The sequence below is a fragment of the Pogona vitticeps genome, chromosome 1 (genome assembly GCF_051106095.1).
Source record: "Pogona vitticeps strain Pit_001003342236 chromosome 1, PviZW2.1, whole genome shotgun sequence".
Classification (NCBI taxonomy): Eukaryota; Metazoa; Chordata; class Lepidosauria; order Squamata; family Agamidae; genus Pogona; species Pogona vitticeps.
Window position 1 is genome coordinate 65817881 of NC_135783.1, and position 8566 is coordinate 65826446.

Below are 8566 nucleotides of genomic sequence, written 5' to 3' on the forward strand. Positions count from 1 at the left end.
CCTCTTTAACAAATATACAACCACAAGTTATCCACATAGAGGTCAGTTTGGGAGATATGGGCATAAGACAGAAGCACAGTTGTTGATAAGTTACCTGTTGTGTATAATAATAATAAGAATAAGAATAAGAATAAGAATAAGAATAAGAATAAGAATATTTATTTATTTAATTTATTTATTTATTTGATTTTTACCCCGTCCCTCTAGACAACGTCTACTCGGGGCGGCTTACATCAGTTAAAACAAGTTAAAAAACATATAAAATGCATTTATACTAATTAGTTCTAAACAAAAGGTTTCCAAGATGGTGGTATACAAAAAAAAAGATAGAGAAAGAGAAAAGGAAAATAATAATAATAATAATAATAATAATAATAATAATAATAATAATAATAATAATAATAATAATAATAATAATAATAATAATAATAATAATAATAATAATAATAATAATAATAATAATAATAAAAACTAAAGTGGGAGTAGAACACGCTCCATCTGTAAGTCTGGAATTGGGGCTGGACTTTCAAGAAAAAATAGACCCCAGTCACAACTTGTTAATAAGGAAGATATTGCGTTCAGTATATATGCAATATGGAAATCCCTTTTAGAACATGATTAATTTTTAATTTTGCCATCAGGTGCTTTCTTCACTGCAAATACCTATAGGTTATTTCAGTTCATGATTAGTTCAGGCTTGTTAGCAAATTGAAAACATCATCACGATAAGCCAGTAAGCCCTGACACTATTTAGGAGTGGGGAGGATGAGATAGACATCCAAGATATAAAGTCACCACACACAATAAAATCAGACTTCCTCCTCCTTCAGTACTATTTTCCCAGAGATTTGTCTTGATCCTTGAAAATCTGGGGAGCTCCTCTAATGAATTGAAGAATGAAAGACCTAAGCATTTTCTCCACATATTCTGTTTGTATGTCTACTCTCATATTTACTCTGTACATGAATATTTTCCAACAAGAGCCACATAGAGAACATTTTAGAAGTCCCCTGTCTGGAACATAGAATGTCCACTACTGTATATCTAGGCTGCTTTTCTTCAGGAAAGGATGCATGGGCCAGGTGTAGCCAACAAAAACACTCCTATCCACCACTGCCAACAGACTTCTTGATCACAGCACCTACACGATTCTTACCTTAGCAGAACGTTTGTCCTGTTCACAGGTTCCATTTAAGATGTTCACTTAAAACATCCTTACGGTATGCAAAACAATGGCATTTTGAAATGTTCCATATGTCCTCCCATTTGACAAGGGACACAAAACACATTTAGCTTTCTTTCCCCCCCCTTTTTTTTAAGAATGATGCGAGATTAATATTCTTAGTTCTGTCCAATGTATGATCTTAAAACTATAGAGCTGGAAGGGGTCCTATAGGCCATTGAGTCTAAGTGCTGCTAAGGGGTCCCAGGAGGAAACTGAAATCCCAAACTCTGGCTCTGCAGCCAGATACCTTAACCACTGGATCTTAACCTTCCCTTCCTCAGTGACATATAAATGCAAAATCAAGATTCCTTTTATTTAATTAATACATCCTTCCTTAAATTTGCCTAGCCCTAGGAAGAGCTCTCAGATACTACTATAAAGTTTAAAAAAACTAACACTTCTTTTTCTTCCTAGAAACACATTTCATCTGATTTGCAAAAGATTATTAGTGGCAAACCTTTCTTCTTACTATGTTCAGCTCAGCCAGAGTTTTTCACTATTGTCATCCTGTTAAGAAAGACAGCACAGGGGAAGTTTTCAGTGCACTGGCCTGCTTCGCCCTTGTTGCCTATGATGAAACAGCAGCACTGGAAAGGACTGGTACAAGCAACGATTTTACAAAGGCCTGATCCAGGGTAACAGCCCAGTGAGCCTGAAGAAACAACCAACCACTGACCTCAGAAAAGTGACTTTGTCATATAATTCAGCCTTTGTAAGTGGGTGAATCAGGGCTTGTTCTTTCTGCTCAGCTTCATCTCTCTTTTTCCTTTTTAAATATACAGAAAGCCAGCATCATGGGAATATCATGTAAAAGCTAATCAGCCAAGCAAAGGAAAGAAAAAGCAAGAGTCTGCGTACCTTGAATGCCTCCATCTGTGACTGAGAGAAGGATCTTTGTTTTCAGAAAAGGTACTTGGCATTTTGTATAGAAACCATCTCAGCTTTTCAATTATTCTGTTTGTTTCTAGTTATATTTCCCCTTTAAAATACGTTAGAATTGTAAAGTTCTAGATATTCCTCTTCATACATTCATTTATTAGGTGAAAATGGACAAATGGGTACCCTTATTTCCATAAAGATTGAATAAGGCAAGGATCATGCTCAGTTTTGGACTCTGCGCATCATCCTGCCCATTACATAATGACCATTAGCTGGGAGACACACCCAGAACTTGTAAGAAATGGGCTGGAATGTCAGTTCTGGATCTTGATGAATGAAATTTAGGTCTTTATTTATCATCAACTACTTTAAATGTTTAAGGAATGTAAAAGATGTTACACTACATTTCCTCCTTTTCTTTGACAGGCATTTGGCAAGTTAAAAGAGACACAAAGTCCCTTGAAGAGGGGCTGTAAGTGTGTCTCCAAGAGATATCTAGGCCTAACATTAATCATAGCTCAAAAAGCATTTGCCCAAATGTTCCCAGATTTAGCATAGCATAGGAATAGACTGTCTTCTCCCACTGTACCAAAGTTGGTGCTGATCTGAGTTCCAGTTTTTATGTTATAATTTTTTGTTTGAACTGCCATTCTCTTCAGAGTTACCTGGTAGAACCTGATACCAGCTACACAAATATCATGATCAGGCTTTCACTCGGTCATAATATTATTCATGCATCTGACAACCAGGGTAACAGAATATACTCTTGCCTCCAGCTGGCCTCCATTTTCTCAGTCCTGTGGAGCAAGCTTTGGGGGGCATATGGGCTGAAGAGGGGAGAGAAAATTGGCACCTCATAGTTCTGCTAGTAGCAGCGAGTTTGTCAACTGAAAGGTGCTACCGGATATTGTACATAAACCTTCACACGATCAAGTCCAAGAAGTCTTCTTTTATGCATACAGTAACTGCAATCATAGATCAAAAGGCCACTACTTACAAACAAATGTCCATATTCTATAACTGGGTGGAAGCAGGAAGACATAACTGACTACAAAAAATAAAACTGAAAAGGTGGTCAACCTCAGCATGGAAGCTACTTTAAGTCTGGATTTAGTGTCTTTTTTTTTTGTCCTTAAAATATATTTGTCACTTTAAGCTGCATACAAAAGCAATGATAGCAAAATAGCCATCAACATCAAAACAGAATTATGTGAGAAAAAGGGTGAAGAAGACCACGAGTTCCTGGATCACTACAGACAAAGCAAGAGATGCTAGATCAAAGCAGACAACCAGTCAGATGAGTTTTACTGCATTTCCAGATGAGAGTCCTGGGTTGTCTCGGTCTTTCAGAGTCAGAGACAGGAAAACTTACTTTTCTGAACTGCAGCTCCCAGAATATCCACCAGATATGTTACTTCGAGAGTTATGGGTTATTGTTATTTAGTCATTAAGCCGTGTCCGACTCTTTGTGACCTCATGGACCAGAGCCCGCCAGGCCCTCCTGTCTTCCACTGCCTCCCAGATTTGGGTCAAATTCATGTTGGTAGCTTGGGTGGTTTAGTCCAAAAACAGCTTTTTAAATGTTCTCGTCTCTCTGATCACAACTATATGAAAAACCAATTACATTATACCACATTGTGTTGAATGAAATAGTTATTTAAAAATTATTATTTTATACTCTGGTTTCTTTTATGTGCTAAATTATCTGTCAACACCAATGCCTAAACATCAAGTAAATCAAATGCCTCCGGAGGCTACTGAAACAGTTAGCTCCTGTCTTTCCGTTGCCTCCTTGGCCTGGCTGCTGTCAAAAAGAACAAAATTAGGCCCTTATAGAAAATCTAAGAGATAACTTGTGAAAGGAAATAGCATGGTTTTTTACTATTATTTGATTTGGCTGTCAGGTGCATTTACTATTCTCTTTCCATCATCCATGAAACACTCTATAGTTTAAAATCTAATTTGGAGCTGTTATAGTTTTAGTGTATTCAGTCAAAAAAAGAGCTATTTGTTTACCACATGCAGCTGTAACTTCTCAGGGTGTCTCCTCTGTTTCAAACCAAGTTGCTATCAAATTATGAGGTAAATGAAAAATACTACTTCACATTTTTTTCCTTTTTTCCTTTTTAATTTTATTAACATCCATAGTATGACAATGCAAGTTAGAACTGTAGTACAATACTATCACATTAGTTACACATTCTTTCAGTAGATTGTCTTTCTTTATACATCCACTGGTTCATATTTTAACATACTTAATTAATTCCTTTTAAAATATTCTTCTTTTCTTGAGCTAATTCCATATGTTAATAATGGTTGCAGGTTTTCATAAATTTATCCTGTTTTATTCTGTTCTCCTGAAGTTTACAGGATAAACTTCACCTTGAGGGAATACTGATACATTTGCCATGACAGGATTCAATTCAGAGACATCTTACTAGCCATTCAGAACAAACTGGCAAACATGTGATTTGCCCTTCAAGTAATTTGTGGAACAGTTCTTACTTTGTTATTCACCTTTTCATTGTGAACATATACATCATAGAGGTTTCTCAAGGCAAGAAATCTACAAAATTTCAGAAAAATATTAGGGCCTAGAGAGTAGTAATGAATGAAAAACAGTTTAAGGCATTTTTTGCTTTGTTTTGTACTTAGCTGTATAGCAAAGTGACCAAAAATGTAATAGGCTGGTGGTAGATTACCGTGGCAACATCCAGTGTTTTTCAAGCAAGCAGCCAGTGTTACAACTCCCTAGCCACACAGACTCCACCAAAATAGTTTTAAAATTTCTGTTGGGATGAGACAATTGGCAAAGGGCACTGAATATTGAATAAGTCTTGAGATAAATTACTTCAGCTTCTTCTCTCCCTGGCAGCACTGGGATAGGAGATCCTTGTAAAACCTTTCACTGTGATAGAAGCTGGATCTATTGATCACAAAATGACCCCTTCCTTGTGAGACTTTCTCACTGAAGTTGGGAGTGAGGAACCATGACCAAAATCAGGGTGATTAAACCTACATACCCTCTGTAGGTTCTGTGGTTGACTGTATTATAAACATTGGCAGCATAACTTTTACACTAGGTTTGGTCAATTTTAAAAATTGCCAAGGTACCGAGACAGCTCCAGTAACGTTGAACGACCACCTTTTAAGGGAGACTAATGGCAGCTCATACCCTGTTGGTCCTTCTGGTCCTCTCAGTGGCTTTTGATACCATTGACCATGGTATCATCCTGGACAGGCTCTTGGAGGTGGGGATCAGAGGCTTGGTAACAGGCTGGCTTTGGTCCTCCCTTGGAGGGCGTGTTCAGAAAGTACAGCATGGGGATGAGTTGTCAGACCCTTGAATCCTTGATTGTGGGGTTCTGCAGGGGTCATCGTTCTCCCCAAAGCTCTTTAACATCTATGTGAAGCCATTGGAGGTGGTATAGTATCATCAGTATGTTGATGGTATGCAAATCTGTTTTCCTCTGCAGTGGAAACTGTCCAGACACTGGAGCAGTGTCTGGCTTCATAGTTGAAATTGACGAGGGCTAACAGGTCTGAATTCAAGCTGAACCTGGACAGAATGGATATCATTCTCCTGCGGACCTCTCTGATAGGTATGGGAAATGTTCTCCCTACATTGAATGGTATAGACCTTCCACCTTGGGACTGAGTCTGGAATCTGGGTGTATTCCTGGACCTGGCTTTCTCCTGGGATTTCCAGGTGGCAGCCATGTTCAGGTCAGCCTTTAATCAACTGAAGGTCATTGTGCAGCTCTGCTCCTACCTAGGACATTGGTGCATGTGTTATTGATCTTTGGAATCAGTTACTGTAATGCTCTCTACGTGGGGCTTTCCTTGAGCTTGACCTGGAGATTGCAATGGGTCTAGAATGTGGCGGCCAGGCTAGTGGCAGGTGAGAAGATTTGATCACATCTCCCCTGTCCTGGCTTGCCTGCACTGGTTACCAGTTGCATCTCAGATCAAGTTCAAGGTACTGATACTTATTTACTAAGCCCTTCACAGTGTGGGGCCGTGTTACATGTCTGAGCCCCTCCTTCCCCAAGGTCATCAGCCCACACCACCCAATTCTCTCAGGCTATACTTACTGTTAAGGTTGCCAACAATCCATCTAGTGTTTGAAATTCTTCAGAAAAGCAGCAGTCCTGCTTTTTGCACAATTGTCCTAATAAAGCGCATTATTCAGTTTTGCTTGAAAGAAAGAAAGAAAGAAAGAAAGAAAGAAAGAAAGAAAGAAAGAAGTACTTTTTTGGCCCATGTAAAACAATGTAAGAACTCCGTTGATAGTGCCAGGAATGGGTACATTCAGTTCTGGATTCATATGAGACCTACATCATTTCCTAAGTCTTCCAAATATGTCCAGCTTGAATTGCCACTAGATTCAAGTTTTGTCTAAATCCAAAATACATCATTAGTTATAAGGGCAATGTAAAATATGTGTGTGTGTGTGTGTGTGTGTGTGGAATAAGAGCAGCATATGGTCTGGAAGCAATAGCTGGAGACAAGGAGAATGGAAGCTGTGCACTCTCCTTCAATGAAGGAACCTTGGGAATATGGGGTTGCTCTGTGGGGATGTGATGTGATGTGGGGGAATTACTGTCTTTGAAGAGTGACCCTCTGTCTTCTACTTGCACAGTTGCCGATAGAGTAATTATGATGGATGCATCATAAATCTGTATTGCTAACTCATACAAAAAAGGACTAAACCTTGGGAAAGTTGCCCTTGCTTGGAGAAATGAACAATGTACAGCCCTACTGAGATATGGGATTGGCATCATAATCATTACCACCACCACCACCACCACCATCTTAGAACTGCAGAGCTGGAATGTATCTTATGGATCGTCCAGTCCAGTCCCTGAAAGGAGGCAGAGTGGGGAAGTGAACTCCCAGTCCCAACCTCTGTCTCTGCAGCAAGGTACCTAAACCTACAGAGCTATTCAGCAGTTCTATTGAATTGAAAATAACAACTTTAGTCAAGGTGCCTCTAAGATTTGGATTTTCAAGCAAATTAAAAATACAAAATATAAATTTTCTAATTCAACCAGGTAGCACTTCTTCCACTGCTTTCCATAACTTTTGTATAGGTCTGGAATTGGTCAGTAGTTTGAGAGTTCACAGAAGTTAGAGCTCCCATCTCCTGATTATATTTTCCCCCTACAATCCTGCAATTACACGGTCAGTGACTCATACTTATATCTTCAGCCCAGGTGAGGGCTAGTGGTGTTTTTCGGGATTACTGCATTAAGTTCAACACTTCAGGCTAGATTTTTAAACCAAAGTGAAGGAGCTGGTTACTAATTCAGTTTAATAGTTAATAATATTGTGTATATGCTTCTGCAGTATATTACACTGTCAGGTTGGATAAAGGAGAGTCTTAACTTTCCATTCGTATCCTTCATCACTTGCTCTAGAAAATGTCACCTGCCTTCTCTTCCTACAAAATATGCCTTCAATGACTTCTGCTTCCCATACTTTCCCATTAGATCTACTTTACCTCTAGTTAAGATGTTTGAGTAAGAACATGAAGTATATGGTTAAAGAAACACTTATCTTCCAGGGTATATTTCTCAAGAGTTTTCCCCTCCAGATGTATATCTATGCCTGTGCCATCATGAAACAACGAGAGAAATAGTCTGGCCTATCTAATGGTCATCAAACTGGAAAAAACTACCTTATTTTTAACTAAATCAAAGTATATGGAACTAACCAAATAATTTCCTCCTGTTTACTTCTGTTTCCATTTCCCTCTCTCTTGTTTCTGTGTATTGAGAATGAGAACATGTCACATCTGAACTTTACAAATAGCACATACGTCGAGATGGCCATTGTGCAGCCCCAAGACCTCCCCCAAAACCATTTTTTAAAAAGAGAATGCCTGCTACACGCACCCATTGTACTCTGATCTGGTGCATGGGGAGGGGGAACACTGCACAGTTCCTAGTCACTTTTCTGACTTATCACCAACTATTCTATACTTAATCCACATTGTTTACATTTATTCAAAACTTTCCTACTGTTTTCAGCATTTTTAAAAATCAAAAACTGAATTTTTAAAGAAACAAACAAATGAACAAATCTTGACAGATCTGAATTGATTTGGGAAGTCTTCAGTTAGACTACGTACATCCTAGTGCAGGAAGAGCAGATTAACCTGGAATACTCTACCTGATTGAAAACCTCCTGAATCAATGAGAACAATTATGGTTTAAAATTTCCAGTTTTAGGTTTTCAGAATGCTGAAAACTATACCAAGCAAGTAAACTAGGAGGATTAAGACTAGGTGGATTAAAAACAGTTTCAGATAACTTGGAAAATGGCTGAGAGCCATGCCACCCACCCTTCCTTCCTTCCTTCCTTCCTTCCTTCCTTCCTTCCTTCCTTCCTTCCTTCCTTCCTTCCTTCCTTCCTTCCTTCCTTCCTTCCTTCCTTCCTTCCTTCCTTCCTTCCTTCCTT

General features: G+C 38.7%; 1 long non-coding RNA gene across 2 annotated transcripts in view; it reads left to right on the top strand.

Moving 5' to 3' along the window:
* Window positions 1-111: 111 nt before the first annotated feature.
* Window positions 112-8566, top strand: part of LOC144585901 (uncharacterized) — a 33740-nt gene continuing 25285 nt past the window's right edge. For both annotated transcript variants that reach the window (XR_013540515.1, XR_013540516.1), the window contains exon 1: window positions 112-2134. This is a non-coding gene — a long non-coding RNA (uncharacterized LOC144585901). The remainder of the gene's footprint in view (window positions 2135-8566) is intronic.